Below are 17,572 nucleotides of genomic sequence, written 5' to 3'. Positions count from 1 at the left end.
GTTGATGGGTGCAGCACACCAACATGGCACAAGTATACATATGTAACAAACCTGCACGCTATGCACATGTACCCTAGAACTTAAAGTATAAAAAAAAAAAAAGAAACAATGTAACAACCAGAATGTTGAAATTGGTGTAATCAAGATACAGAATATTTCAGTCATTGCAATGGTCTCTCGTGTTGCCATTAATAGCCACAATCACTTTTCTCCATCCCTACTCCCTCCTTAACTCCTGAAAGCTACCAATGTATTCCCCATTTATGTAATTTTGTCATTTCAAGAATGTTATATAAATAAAATCATACAGGATATAACATATGTGGACTGGAAGTTTTTCATCCAGCATAATTCCCTGCAGATTAGGTTTTTACATGTAGCAGTTCATTTTTATGGCTGAGTAGTATTCCATGATATAGATGTATCACAGTTTGCTTAAACATTTTTCGTTTGGATTGATATCAGTTGCAGCTGTTATGAATAAAGCTGCTTTTTTCTATGAAAAGTTTTTAATACTTTTACATTTAAGTTAGTGATCCATCTTTAGTTTTTTGTCAAGTATGAGATATATTCTTGCTGATGCATTTGTTGAAAAGGTTATCCTTCTTTATTGAATTCCTTTTGCACCTTTCCCGTTAATCAAGTGGGAATATTTCTGTGAGTTTTCTTATGGGCTCTCCATTGTATTCCATTTATTGATGCATATATCTCTTCACCAATATGACATAGACTTGATTAGTCTTGAAATGAGGTAAATGATCTTACCTTATTCTTATTTATTATAACTGTTTTAGCTTGTACTTTTTGCTTTTTCATATATTTTTTGGAAAAACTTGCTTATATATACAAATAATGTTGCTTGGATTTTGATAAGAATTGTATTAATGCCATATATCAATTTTGGGAAAATACTCATCTTTTTATTACATTGAGTCTTCCAATCTACAAATACAATATATCTCTCAATTTACCTATCTTTAATTTTATTTATCAGTATTTTATAGATTCTAGTATAGATGATCTATAAATGTCTTGTTAGATTTACATCTTATTTTTTCTCTTTTTGAGCTATGGTAAATATTATTGCCTTTTAATTTTATTGTCCATGTGTTTGTCACTAATATATAGAATATAACTGATTTTTTATGTTTATTTTTTATTCTGCTAACTTGTTGAACTCATTTTTTAGTTTTGGAGTTTATCAATTCCTTAAGATTTTCTGACAATTATGTTATATGCAAATTGAAACCATTTCATTGCTTTTCTGATCTGTTGTTATTTTATTTATTTTTCTTGCCTTTATACACTGGCTAGAACTTCCAACCCTATGTTGAATAGAGTTATGAGAGTAAATATTCTTGCCTTGCTGTCAGTCATAGAGGGAAAGAATCTGGTCTTTTACCATTAAATATACAGACAGTCCTTCATATCTGTGGCATTTTATCCATGGATTTAATCAAAAATGGAACAAAAATTTTTAAAGAAACTGAATGGTTGTATCTGTGCTGAACCTGTGTACAGAACTTTTTCTTGTCATTATTCCCTAAAAATGCAGTATAACAATTATTTACATAGCACTTATACTGTTCTAGGTATTATAAGTAATCCAGAGATGATTTAAAGTATATGAAAAAAATGTGCAGAGGCTATATGCAAATACTACATCACTTTACATAAAGGACTTGAGCATCCATGGATTTTTGTATTCATGAGGGGTCCTGGGACCAATCTCCCACGGATATTGAGGAACAACTGTAATGTTAGCTTTAGGTTTCTTGAATATACTGTTTGTCAAGTTGAAGAACTTTTCAATACTCTCATTTTTTTCTGAGATTTAAAAAAAATTATGAATGGGTGTTGAATTATGTCAAATGGTTTTTTTCTGCATTGATTAATTATTGTATTAATTGTTTTATTTATTCTATCATTATGGTGAATTAGATTGACTGATTTTTTAATATTGACCTGTTTTGCATGGTACAATAAATTCCATTTGATCATGTTGCATATTTTTTGTGCATATATATATATATATAAAAGTTTCATTCATATTTTGTTAAGGATTTTTGCATCTTTATTCATGAATGACCTTGGTGTATTCTGATGATACACAAATCATCACTCATAAGAATTTCTTTCTTCTTTCTTTCTTTCTTTCTTTCTTTCTTTCTTTCTTTCTTTCTTTCTTTCTTTCTTCTCTCTGTCCATCTGTCTGTCTTTTTTCCTTTCTTTCTTTCTCTCTTAATATCTTTGCCTGATTTTGGTATCAGGAAAATACCAGCTACACTGTTTTCTGGAAGAAATTGTAGAACTATTATTAATTGTTCTTTAAACATTTGGTAGAATTATTTGGTGAAACCATCTGAGTCTATATATTTTTCTTTTGAAACTATTTAAATGATGAATTATTTGTTTCATAGTTATAGGGCTATAAAAATTGTCTATTTCTTATGAGTGAGTTGTGGTAGCTTATGTTTTTTGAGAAATTAGCCCATTTTGTCTAAGTTGCCAAATTTATGTGTTTAATTATTTGTAGTAGTTCCTTATTATAGTTTTGTTATCATCAGGGTCTGTAGTAATATCCCTGTTTTATTTCTGATATGGGTAATTTGTGTCTTCTCTTTTTTTTCATTGTTAATCTTTTGCTGTCAATTTTATTGGTATTTTCAAAGAATCAACTTTGTATTGCAATAGTGTTCTGTATTGCTTTTCTGTTTTCAATTTTATTGATTTCTTCTATTATCTTTATTTCTTCATTTTGCTTTCTTTGGGTTGATTTTGCTCTTCTTATTTTAAATTCTTAAAGTAGAAGTTAAAATTATTGATTTAAGACTCTTCCTCTTTTTCAATGTAAGCATTTAATGCTGTACATTTTCCTCTCATCACTGTTTTAGCTGTGAGTTCAAATTTTTAATATTGTATTTTTATTTTTATTTAGCTAAGTGTAAGTGTATGTATTTTTCCTTGACACTTCCTCTTTGACTCATGAATTACATAGAAATCTCCTGCTTAGTTATCATGTATTTGGAGATTTTCCTGTTATCTCTGTTATTGATTTGTCATTTGATCCCATTGTGGTTTGATTTTAATTCCTTTACATTTTTTAGGTTTGTTTTATGGTTCAAGATGTAATCTATCTTGGTATATATTCTGTGAGCACTTGACGAGAATGTGTATTCTGCGGTCACTGAGTAGAGCAGTTAATGTCAAGTAGATCCTATTGTCTTATGGTATTGAGTCTTATGGTATTTTTAATTGGTACAAGAGTGCTGTTGAAGTTCCCAACTGTAATTATTCATTTGTCTATTTCTCCTCCATTTCTAACAGATTTTTCCTCACATATTTCACAATTGTATTTGTTGGTGCACATGTATTTAGGGTTGTTATCTCTCATTGGTAGATTGACTCCTTTATTATTATAAAATGTTCCTTCCTATTTCTGGTATTTTTTTTCCCCCTAAGATCTAATTTATCTGATATAGCCACAGATACAGCTGTGCCCCCACCAAAATCTCATCTTGAATTCCCACATGTTGTAGAAGGGACCTTGTGGGAGATAATTTAATCATGGGGGAAAGTCTTTCCCATGCTGTTCTCACGATAGTGAACAAGTCTCACAAGATCTGATAGTTTTATAAGGGGGAGTTTCCCTGCACAAACTCTCTCTTTGCCTGCTGCCACCCGTGCAAGATGTGACTTACTCCTCCTTGCCTTCTGCCATGATTGTGAGGCTTCCCCAGCCACATGGAACTATAAGCCCATTAAACTCTTTTTCCTGTATAAATTGTTCAGTTTTGGGTATGTCTTTATCAGCAGCCTGAAAATGGACTAATACAGTAAATTGGTATTCATAGTGGGGTGTTGCTAAAAAGATACCCAAAAATGTGGAAGCCACTTTAAAACTGGGTAATGGGCAGAGTTTGGAACAGTTTGGGGTGCTCAGAAGAAGACAGGAAAATGTGGGACAGTTTGGAACTTCCTAGAGACCTGTTGAATGGCTTTGACCAAAATGCTCATAATGATATGGACAATGAAATCCAGGCTGAAGTAGTCTCAGATGGAGATGAGGAGCTTGTTGGGAACCACAGCAAAGATGACTCTTGTTATGTTTTAGCAAAGTGACTGGTGGCATTTTGCCCCTACTCTAGAGATTTATGGAACTTTGAACTTGAGAAAGATGATTTAGGGAATCTGCTGGAAGAAAATTCTAAGCAGCAAAGCATTCAAGAGTTGACTTGGGTGCAGTTAAAGGCATTCAGTTTTATAAGGGAAGCAAGCATAAAAATTTGAAAAATTTGCAGCCTGACAATGTGATAGAAAAGAAAATCCCATTTTCTGAAAAGAAATCCAAGCCAGCTGCACAAATTTGCATAAGTAATGAGGAGCCAAATGTTAATCTCCAAGACAATGGGGAAAATGTCTTCAGGGCCTGTCAGAGGTCTTCATGGCAGCCTCTCCTATTACAGGCCTGGAAGCCTAGGAGGAAAAAGTGGGTTCATGGGGTGGGCCCAGGGTCCCCATGCTGTGTGCAGCCTAGGGACTTTGTGCCCTGCATCCCAGCTGCTCTAGTGATGGCAGAAAGGGGCCAAGGTAGAGCCTGTTTAACCTGTTTTGATTTGGAGAAGCACAGAAAATGAGGCATACAGAGATTAGTATAGAGAAGCCCTGTATTTGGCAAGCAATCTGCCTGTGTGGCAATAGAGAAGGAGAGAGCTTTTAGACTATGAAGGCTGGAAGTTTACAATGGGTCCTTACCCTGACCAGAACTTCCTAAAAAAAAAATTAGCAAAGGAAATAGTAAATGAAGTAAATATATACTAGTAAATAAAGGCTGCTATTAAATAAAGGCTACTATTGAAGAATCTGAAAAGCATCAGTATAAATTTATTGTAAGAGAAGAGTATAGAAGTGGGAAACAATATTTACCATCAAATAAAAAGTAATTGCCAATAGGAAAATTTTGCACAGAACACATTAAAGAAAATCCTTTGAAAAATTCAAACTAAAGAGACTTTTTATAAAGATCATATATAAAAATAAACAAAAAATGATAATTTTGAAAAAGAAGAGCAATTAAGGGAAGTTAGCTCTTTCAGATATTAAATATTTTATAAAGCCTAATATTTAAATTTATGCAATATTAGGATACAGTGAGAAAGAATAAAGGAATAAAATAGAAAGTATAAAAATTAATATGAATATATACATACATTAGCATATGATAAAGATGATATCTAAGTTTTCTTGGGAAATTGGATAGCCACTTGGAAAAACTTAAGTTGAATCTCTACTTTATATCCTAGCAAGATATACCTACAATGGATCATATTTAATGTTAAAAAATAAATAAATCTTAAATGTACTAGAAGAAAAATAGAATACCTCCTATAAAACCTAAAAGAAAAGACAGAGCATTTCTCAGTAGCAAAATGTACCATAAGATAATGTCAAAAGAACAAGTTAGGAATGCATTTGCTATACAATTCATATCAAAAAGGGCTAATCCCTTTAACACAAAAAATCAGAGAAAATGATAATGTTATCAATGGAACAAGATGCAAAAGACACCAAGAGGCATACAGTGGAAAAACAACTATTAGATGTATGAGTTCTATGTCACTCCAAATATATGACTTATAAATTGGAACTACCATGAAATATCTTTTTATTTATTAGATGTTTAAAACCACAAAATTTTAATAACAGAATCTGTCAAAATGTGGGAAAACACTTACTTTGCTAATGGAAAGGTCAACATGTACAGTCACAAGCAAGAGAAATTCAAACTTTCAAACATCTAATTGCAAACATGTATGTCCTCTGATGTTTGACCTAGCAATTTAATTTATATACATTTCCACCTATGTAAAATTACATCTAGACATATCTACTCTTTCAACCACTGTTTGTAATAGCAAAAGACTGGGAACAACCCAAATATCCATTAAAAGGTGAAGGTTTAAATAAATGATGATATATTCATACAACAGAAGGTAATAAAAATATAAAAACAGACTAAAACAAAGTATTCTTTATGCTCTAAAGTGAAAGGATCTCCACAATATATTATGTAAGGAAGCAAGGAGAAGGATTTCACAGTTTTTAAATCTACTTTTAATACTCCATATACAGAGCCTGGAAGTCTCTGCTCCATCCAGTTTTCTAACAAGTTAAAAAACTGAACAGACTGAAAAATAACAAATTTTCTAGGATTCATCAGAGAGGTGAGGATACAGAACAAACTGCTACCCACAAGATTGGAGAGACAGTAAGATGAATACAGGGGCTCATGGCTTACCACAGCAGAGACTTACAAGCAGAACTGCTGCAGGAACCAGTGCCAGGTATAAAAACCTGAACTATGATAAATTGCTAGAGGCTCAGAGAGGACAAATCTGAGACTTATATATCCCAGTGGAATCCTGTCAAGAAGAGGTGGGGTAGATGAGTTTAACCTGCAAGAGTATGACCAGGTTCTCATAGTAAATACTGGAGGAAGACTTTCCTTGTGTTTCAAGTACAGGGAGAGGAAATACACCAGAGTACTCTGCTCTTTAACAAGGCCTGCCCTCAGGAGAAGCTATTCAAACAGAGCCTTGCCTGCTGAGGTTTCCTCAGAGCCTAACTGACATGTGGGAAGGGAAATACCCAAATCTAGCCATCTTATCTCATGGAAAGGGAAGGGAGACTGAGAAATTGAGACTACTGGGAGGTTCACAGTCCAGAGACATAGTCCAGAGGTTCACTAAAACATTGAGATCTAATCATAAGACCACAGAATGCTTTCCCACGCCCCGTCCCTTAACAAGCTATTACTGAAGGCCTATTTTCAGCAGTTCTATTTACATGGTAAATCATTTCTAACTGTGAAGAAAAAATTACTAGGAAAAAAAAAAGAATTTGAAGAAATAAAGTAAGCATCAGAACCAGATATGACAGGGATTTTGAAATGATTGAACCTGAAAATTTAAACAACAATGAAAAACACGCTAAAGGCTCTAGTAGATAAAGTAGACAGCATGCAAGAACAGATGGGCAAATGTAAGCATAGAGATGGAAATCCTAGGAAAGAAGCAAAAAGAAATGCTACAGATCAAAAACACTGTGACAGAAGTGAAGAATGCCTTTGATGAGCTTATTAGTAGACTGGACACAGCTGAGGAAAGAATCGCTGAGCTTGAGGCTATAACAATAAAAACCTTCAAAACGACAAGTAATGAGAATGATACAGTAGCTAAAAAGAAATCATTTAGGCAGTTAGTGAGGGTAAGTGTATTAGGGTTCTCTAGAGGTATCGACTGGTAGGATATACATACATATACATATATATATCAGTTTATTAAGTAGTATTAACTCACATGATCAGAAGATACCACAATAGGCCATCTGCAAGCTGAGGAGCAAGGAAGCCAGTCTGAGTCCCAAAGCTGCAGATCTTTGAGGGCAGAAGCATACAGCACAGGAGAAAGCACAGGAGAAAGATGTAGGCTGCATACAGCACAGGAGAAAGATGTAGGCTGGGAGGCAAAGCCACTCTTGCCTTTTCAAATTTTTCTACCAGTTTTACATTCTAGCTGCACTGGCAGCAGATTAGATGGTGCCCACCCAGATTAAGGGTGGGTCTGCCTTTCCTAGCCCACTGACTCAAATGTTAATCTCCTTGGCAACACCAACACCCTCACAGACATACCCAGGATCAATACTTTGCATGCTTCAATCCAATCAAGTTGACACTCAGTATTAACCATCACAGTAAGAAAGTCCTCTGTAAGGCTTCCCTTTTAACAAAAAGCAACCTCAAATCTTTTTTTTTTTCAACAAAATGCAACCTGAAAAATCAAACTGCAGATATAGAAAAGCAAGCTAGAAACTTTCACAGGTAAATGCCAGCAGCTTTGACAATAGAAAAAGGCCACCTGGAGGCCAGACATGTTCAACATGGGACTCTATCTTCCCTTTCCTTTGTCAACCATGTGAACAGTAAGGAACAGACCTAATGTCACAGGACAGGTAGAGAACTTATTTGCATGATAAAAGATTACGGTAGGGTAGCCAGCTTCTTCACGTGCTATGTAAATGGCACACCTGGTCCAACGACCAACCTTTTGGGCCCTATGTAAATCAGACACCACCTCCTCAAGCTTGTCTATAAAATCCTGTGCATTTCATCACAAAACTGGAGGACCCGCTCGGGAGCCCCTCTCTCTCTGCAGGAGAGAGAGCTATTCTCTTTCTTTTGCCTATTAAACTTCCACTCTTAAACTCACTTCTTGTCCTAGATTTCCCTGGCATGAGACAACAAACCTTAGGTATTTACCCCAGACAATGATGCTGCTTCAAGAACAAACCAATAAATAGAAAAATTTTAAAAAAAAACCAGAACAGAATATTCAGAGAGTGTGTGACAACTATAAAAGGTATAACATAAACAGAACACTAGAAGGAGAAAAAAGTAGAAGGAGAAATAAACAGGAGAAATATTTAAAACAATAATGCTTTAGATTTTTTTCCAAATTAATGTGGGACACCAAATCACAGATCCAGAAGGCTAAGGGAAAATAAAGCAGGATAAGTGCTAAAATCAAATATCAAAGAAAAATTCAGAAAGAAGTGAGAGGGAAAAAAGCACCTTATTTCTAGAGGAACAAAGATAAGAATTATATCCAACCTCTCCTCTGAAACCAGGCAAGCAAAAGGAGAGTAGGGTAAAATTTTTAATGTCTTGAGAGGAAAAAAAAAAATCTTACCAACCTAGAATTCTGTAGTCTGTGAAATTATGCTACAAAAGTGAAGGAGAAAAAAATACTTTCTCAGATAAAGAAAAATTACAGTGGTTTATTGCTACTAGACCTACTTTGCAAGAAAAGGATAGGGAAGGAAAATAATATAGCTCAAACACTTGAATCATCATAAAGAAAGAAATAACATGGGAAAATAATAACTAACAGTAAAATAAAAACATTTATTTTTCTTATTCTTAATCTAAAAGATAATAGTTTGTTCAAAATAATAGCAATAGTGTATTTACTTATGTATGCTAACACATGTATAGATTTTTTATATGCTTATATATAATTGGAATGAATCACAGCAATTATACAAGGAATAGAAAAGAAATATCAAGATTATTTTGTTATTATACGGTACTCATACTACCTGTGAAGCAGAATAGTGTTATTCAAAAGTGGACTTGGATTTGGTGTAAATGTATATTGCAAACTAAGGCAACCACTAAAAAGTGTAAAAAGAAAGAAGTATAACTGATATGCTCAGAAAGAAGAGAAAGTGGAACATAAAATGCTCAATGAAAACCACAAAAGGCAAAGAGCAGAAAACAAACATAGGAAAAAAGAACAAAGGCAGCAAAAGGAAATAGCAACAAATATGACAAATATTAATTCAAGTATACAAATAATCACTTTGAACATCCATAGTCTAACACAACTTAATACATTTACACAGTTGGATATTAAAATAACACATCTTATTAGAACGTGTGGGATATAGCAAAAGCAGTGCTTAGGGAGATATTTATAGCATTGAATGCATATATAAGAAAAAAGGAAAGATCTAAACTCAAACATCTAAGTTCCCACTTTAGAAAACTTGAAAAAGAAGAGCAAATTAAATCCAAAGTAAGCAGAAAAATAGAATTAAAAAGTTAGAGGAGTCATTAATGAAATTCAAAACATAAAATCGATAGAAAAAAACAATGTAACCAAAAGCTGGTTCTTGAAAAGATCAATAAAATCGCTAAGCTGTAGTCAAGATAACTAAAAAAAAAGAGAGAAGATATCAATTACTATTATCAAAAAGGAATAGGGAATATCACTATATATTGCATGAACATTAAAAGGATAATTAAAGAATACTACAAACAGGCCAGGCGCAGTGGCTGACGCCTGTAATCCCAGCACTTTGAGAGACTGACGCGAGCAGATCACAAGGTCAGGAGATCAAGACCATCCTGGTTAACACAGTGAAACCCCGTCTCTACTAAAAATACTATATATATATATATACACACATACACACACACACACACACACACACATATATATATATATATATGTAAGCTGGGCGTGGTGGCAGGCGCCTGTAGTCCCAGCTACTCAGGAGGCTGAGGCAGGACCCAGGAGGTGGAGCTTGCAGTGAGCCGAGATCGCACCACTGCACTCCAACCTGGGTGACAGAGTGAGGCTCCGTGTCAAAAAAAAAAAAAAAAGAGTACTATGAACAACTTTATATGCACAAATTTGCTAACTTACATTAAATGAACGAATTCCTTGAAAGACATAGTTTGCCAAAACTCACACAAGAAGAGACAGACAATCTGAGTAGTCCCAGGTCTAGCAAAAAATTGAATCAATTAATAACCTTCCAAAACAGAAAGCAACAGGCCAGATGGGTTCACTGGTGAATTCTACCAAACATTTAAAGAAGAAATTATACAAATTATCTTTAATATTTTTTAGAAGTCATTAGCAGAAGGAATACAGCCTAATTCTTCCAATAAGACCAGCATTACTCTAACAACAATACCAGATAAAGTTATTACAAGAAAACTAAAGAGCAAACCAATATCTTTCATAAACACAAATGCAAAAATCCTCAACAAAATATTAGTAAATAGAATCCAACAATGTATAAAAAATTATATGCCACAATCAAGTGGAACTTATTCCATGTAGGCAAGACAGGTTCACATTTGAAAATAAATTATTGCAATACATCACATTGACAGACTAAAAAAGAAAAATCACATGATCATATCAATAGACTGGGGGAAAGCATTTGACAAAACCATCATGATGAAAACTCTCAGTCAACTAGGAATAGAGGAAAACTTTGTCAACTTGATGAAAACAATCTACAAAAATTCTACAGCTAACATCATACTTAATGGTAAGAAACTGTAAACTTTCTCACTAATATCAAAAACAAACCAAGGATCCCATCTCACCACTTCTTTGCAATATTGTGCTGGAATTCCTAGCTGATGCAATAAAACATGAAAATGAGATTAAAAGTATACAGATTGGAAAGTAAGAAATAAAATTTTCTTCTTTCACAGATGGCATGATCATCAATGTTGAAAATTCAAAATAACAATAAAAAACTCTCCTGGAACTAATAAGTGATTATACTAAGATTGCAGAATATATATGAAGAATAAGTTTAATAAATTGTTTTCCTATATATAGCAATGAATAAGTGAAATTTTAATTTAACAGTATAATACCAAATCTACATGCAGAAAACTACAAAACTGATGAACATCAAAGAACTAAGTAATTAAATATTTTATGTTCATGGATAGAAAGACTCAAAATTGTCAAAATGTTAGTTCTTCCTAATGTGATGAAGATCCAATGCAATTTCAATAAAAATTCCAGGAAATTATTTTGTGAATATTGAAAAACTAATTCTAAATTGTAAATAGAAAGGGAAAAGACCCCAAATACCCAATGTAATATTGAAGGAGAAAAACAAAATTGGAGGACTGACAAGACCCAACTTAAAGACTTACAATAAAGCTATAGTATTCTAGATAACCTGGTACTGGTAAAAGAAAAGCTCAGTGAAGCAGAGCAGGGAGTCCAGACATAGACTCACACAAAGACATCAACTGACTTTTGACAAATGAGCAAAGGCAATACAATGAAGAAAAGATAGTCTTTTCAACAAATAAGGCTCAAACAAGTAGACATCCACATGCAAATAATAATAATAAAAGACAGATAAAATAAGAGATGTAGACCTTACACTCGTCACAAAAATTAACTCAAAATAGATCATGGATCTAAATGTAAAATGCGAAACTATAAAACTCCTTGAAGAAAACACAGTAGAAAATCTAAATTGCCTTGGCTTTGGCAATCACTTTTTAGATACAACAAAACATCTTCCATGAGAGAAATAATTGATAAGCTAATCCGTATTAAAATTGAAATTTTCTGCTCTACAAAAGGCAATGTTAAGAGAATGAGAAGATAAGCTAAAACTGAAGGAAAATATTTACAAAAGATATATCTGATTAAAAAGCTGTTATCTAAAATATACAAAGAACACTTGAAAGTCAACAATAAGCAAATAACCCAATTAAAAATGGTTTAAAGATCTTAAGAAACACCTCACCAAAGAATATACACAGATGAAAAATGAGCGTATAAAAAGACACTTCACATCATATCATTTGGTAAACACAAATTAAAACTATGAAATACCACTACACACTTGTTAGAATGGCCAAATTTCAAAACAGTGATTATATCAATCACTGATGAGGATGTGGAGCTACTGGAACTCTTATTCATTGTTGGTGGGAATGCAAAATAATATAGGCACTTTGAAAAACAATTTGAAAACAATTTGAAAAAAAATTACAAAACTAAACATACTCTTACCATATGATCCAGCAACAATCATCCAGTAATAATGCTCCTTAGTATCCAATCAAAGGAGCTGAAAACTTACACCCACAGAAAAATCTGCACATAGATGTTTAATGCTGCTTTACTCATAATTGCCAAAACTTGGAGGCAATGGAGATGTCCTTCAATAGGTGATTATATCAATGAACTGTGGTACATCCAAACAATGGAATATTTTACAACCCTAAAAAGAAATGAGCTGCAAGCTATAAAAACCATGGCGGAATCTTAAATGCATATTACTAAGTGACAGAAGCCAATCTGAAAAGGCTATATATCACGTGATTCCAACTATACTGTATTCTGGAAAAGGCAAAACTGTAGAGATAGTAAAAAGATCAGTGATTGGCAAGGGTTGGAACAGAGAGGCAGAACAGAGGATTTTCAGATTAATGAAAATACTTTGTATGATATTATGATGGTGGATACATTGCATTATATATTTATCCCAGCCCAAAGAATGTTCAACACCAAGAGTGAACCCTGATGTAAACTACAGACTTTGGGTGACCATAATGCATCAATGTAGGTTCATCAATTATAACAAATGTACCATATTGGTGGGTAATGTTGATAATAAGGAAGATTATGTATGTGTGTATCTATGTGTGACAAGAGGGGTTGTATGGGAAATCTCTGTGCCTTCCTCACAATTTTGCTGCAAAACTAAAAGTGTGCTAAAAAAAAAAAAAAAAAAACTAAGAAAAGTAACTTGCACATTTTAAAATAAGCAATGAGTCAAAGAAAAAATCATGAAAAAATTACACAATACTTTCAGAAGAGTCTAAATGAGACCCAATTCACCAAAACTTATGAAATGTAGCTATACAGTGATAAAGGGAAATTATAGCTGCCAATGCCTGTAGTAAAAAAGAAAAAAGATTCTATGTCAATCAATTCACTTCCCACTTTAAGCAAGATCAAACTAAACCTAAAACAAGTAGAAAGATAGCAATAATAAAGATTAGTATAGATATATAATAATAAAGTAAAAAACAGACAAACAACAAAGAAAATCAATGATAGCAAAATTACATTCTTTGAAAAGGTCAATAAAATGACAAAACCTCAAGTTAGATGTATGTTTAAAAACTGGGAAGATTCAAATTACTGAAATCAAAAATGAAAGAAAGGACCTCTTTACTGACCCTACAGAATAAAAAAGAGGAAAAGGGAATCCTTTGAGCAATTGTAGGATAACAAATTAGATAACAGATGAACAAATTACTAGAATGACATGAATTACTGAAACTACCTTCTCAAGAAATAGAAAATCTGAGAAGTTAGTTTCTCAAATTAGACATATCATAAGTAGAGATAGGGTTAGTTATTTTAAAACTTCCCACAAAGAAAAACCCAGACCCAAATTGTTTTAGTGAATTGTATCAAATCTTTAAAGAAAAATTCATATAAAGTGTTCACAATTTCTCCAAAATAGAGAAGAGAGACCACTTCCTACCTCATTCCATTAGGCCAAAGTTGCCATGATACAAAATAATATAAAGATACCACAAGAAAAAAAAACTACAGGATAATATTTCTTATAAGTATAGATGTAAAGATCTTCTACAAAATACTAGGAAACTAAATCTAACAACATATGCAAAGGATTAATTATACACTACGGTCAGGTGGATTTTATCTCAGGAAAACATGTTGATTCAACATCCGAAAACAATGTAATACACCATGTCAATAGAATAAAGGTCAAAAACCACATGATCATCTCAATAGACACAGAAAAAAGCACTTGACAAAATCCAACAACCTTTCACGATAAGATCACTGAACAAACTAGAAATATAAAAGAACTTCCTCACCTGGTAAGGGGAATCTACTAAAAACCCACAGCTCACATCACACTTAATTGTGAAATAGTCAAAGCTTTCCCCCTAAAATCAAGAATAAGACAGGATGTCTGTTCACATCACTTCTATTCAGCCTTGTACTGGAGGTTCCAGACAGAGCAATGAGATAAGAAAATAAAAAGCATGTAGCTGGGCAGGGTGGCCATAGCTGTAATCCCAGCAATTTGGGAGGCCAAAGTAGGCAGATCACTTGAGACCAGGAGTTCGAGACCAGACTGGGCAACATGAAGAAAACTCATCTCTACAAAAAATACAAAAATTATCTGGGCGTGGTGACACATGTCTGTAGTCCTAGCTTGTCAGGAGGCTGAGGTGGAAGGATTGCTGGAGCCGTGAAGATCGAGGCTGCAGTGAGCCATGATCGCACCACTGAACTTCAGCCTGGGCAAGAGAGTGAGACCCTGTGTCAAAATAAACAAATAAATAAACAAACAAACAAATAGCAGGCATCACTATTGAAAGAAATGTAAAATATCTATTTGCAGATGACATGATTTTGTGTGAAGAAAATTCTTTAAAGTACACTTTTAAAAACTATTAAAACTAATAAAAATCAACAAATTTGCATGATACAAGATCAACACATAAAAATATATTTTAATATACTAGCATAAAACATGCAGAAGTGAAATTAAGGAACAATTCCATTTAAAACAGCATCAAAAAGAAAAAAATGCATAAGAACAAATTTAATAAGAGCAAAAGTGATATACTGAAAACTGGGAAACATTGCTGAAATAAAAATCTAAACAAATAGAATGATATCTCATGTCCATAATCAGATATCCTATTGTTTAAATGGCAATGCTCCCCATATTAATCTACAGATTCAACTCAATCCCTCTCTATCAAAAAAACAAGGAGTAGAACAATGTATATTGCTCTGTATTACTTATATTTCCATAAAGAATGTCTAGAAACATTCACAAGAAACTAATGAAAGCATTTATATATCATAATGGTTGGGCTGAAACTGGATAAATGTGGAGCAGGGTAACTATATATATTGTTTTTCTTTTTATACCTTGTATTATTTTTTTAAAGTATGGGGAGAGGAGCAGGAGTGGAAATTATCTTGCCCCACTCTAGCAGTGTGTAAGATAGACAAGCCTGGATTCATAGAATCAGACCAGAATGACTGACAAATAAGCAGTGTATGGAGGTAGTCCTCATAGGATGTGTGGCCACCCCATTACTTTGAACTTCCAGAGAATATTACTAACATCCATTGAAACAGGAACAAGTAAAGGGGAGAAAGGCCAGCTTACTTAATACCAATGGGATTTTAATTTCTTTATCACTATCCCCACAGCAGCTGTAGCGAGGGCCCTCCCACATCTCTCCAGTCTTCCTTCTCCTCACACTATCAACTCTTATCCAAAGACAGAGGGAAACTATGAATGATCCTGCTGTGCAAAGGAGAAAAGGTAGGGAAAGAAGGGGAAAAAGAGCAGAGGAGTCTGCAGGAGTTCCTGCTGATTCTTTACTTCACTTGGGTACCACAGGGCAGGAGATAAACTTTGGAGAAGAATGCAATTAAGCTAACTCCAGTTTGGCTTTGATCTACATTTAATTTGTTCACATTTGAGGATTCAAATCCAAAATGAAAAAGGATTTTATGAATGAATAATATTTCATTGTATATGTAAACCACATTTTCTTTGTCTATTTATCCACTGATAGACACTGAGTTTGATTCCATATCTTAGCTGTTGTGAATAGTGCTGTAATAAAGGTGGGAGTACTGATACCTCTTCAACGTACTGATTTCCTTTTTATGAATATATATATATACCCAGCAGTGGGACTGCTGGATGATATGGCAGTTCTATTTCCAGTTTATTGAGGAACTTCCACACTGTTTTCTACAGTTACTGTACTACTTTAGATTCCTCCCAACAGTGTAGTGGCATTCCCCCATCCCCACATCCTCACTAGCATTTGTTACTTTTTGTCTTTTTGATAATAGCCATTCTAACTGGGGTAGGTGATACCTTCTAGTGATTTTCATTTGTATTTCCCCGATGATCAGTGAAATTGAATGGTTTTTCATATACTTCTTGGCCATTTGTATATCTTCTTTTGAGAAATGTCCATTCAGGCCTTTTGCCCATTTTTAATTGCATTGATGTTTTGTTTTTTTGCTGTTGATTTATTAGTTCCTTACATATCCTGGTTATTCATCTCTTGTCAGATCGATAGATTGTAAGTATTTTCTGACATTCTGTAGGTTGTCTTTTCACTTTATTGATTGTTTTCTTTGCGGTGCCAAAGTTTTTTAGCTTATTGTAATTCTGTCTATTTTTGTTTTGTTGTCTGTGCTTTCGAGGTCTTCGAGGTCTTACCCCCCAAAATCTTTGCTCAGACTAATGTCCTCTAGCATTCTCCTAGTGTTTTAGTAGTTTCATAGTTTCAAGTCTTACAATGAAGTCTTTAACCCACTATTAGCTGATTTTTGCGTGTGGTGGAAGATAAAGATCTGGTTTCGTTTTTCTGTATGTGAACATCCAGTTTATCCAGCACCATTTATTAAAGAGACTGTCCTTTCCCCCGATGCATATTCGTGGTATCTGTGTCAAAAACAACTGAGTGTAAGTGTGTGGATTTATTTCTGGATTTTCTATTCTGTTCCATTCATCTAGGTGTCTGTTTTATGCCAGTATCATGCTGTTTGGGTTATTTTAGCTGTGTAGTATAATTTGAAATCAGAGAGTGTGATGCTTCCAGCTTTCTTCTTTTTGATCAGTATTATTTTAACTATTCAGGGACATTTGTAGTTCCATATATATTTTATGATTATTTTTTCCATTTCTGTGAAGAATGTCATTGGAATCAAGCTTGGGCTTGTATAGAGATTTTAACAATATTAAGTCTCTCAACCCATGAGCATGAGATAACTTTCCACCTTATCATTTGCAGTATGATGCATGGAACTGGAGGCCATTATGTTAAGTGAAATAAGCCAGGCTCACAACAACAGATATCACATGTTCTCATTCTTATGTGGGAGCTATAAAAGGGGGTCTCAGGGAGGTAGAGAGTAGACTGGGAAGGGAAGAGGGGTGGGGAGATGGAGAGAAGTTGGTTATGGAATACAAAGACATGGTTGGATAGAAGGAATATGTTCTAGTGTACAAGAATACAGTAGGGAAATTATAGTTAACAATAATTTATTGTATATTTAAAAATAGCTAGAAGAAAAGAGCTTTAATATTCCCAAAACAAATAAAATATAAATGTTTTGAAGTGAGGGATATCCCGATTACCCTG

This window comes from Colobus angolensis, unplaced genomic scaffold (genome assembly GCF_000951035.1).
Source record: "Colobus angolensis palliatus isolate OR3802 unplaced genomic scaffold, Cang.pa_1.0 Scaffold289, whole genome shotgun sequence".
Taxonomy (NCBI): Eukaryota; Metazoa; Chordata; class Mammalia; order Primates; family Cercopithecidae; genus Colobus; species Colobus angolensis.
This window is presented reverse-complemented; position numbering follows the sequence as displayed.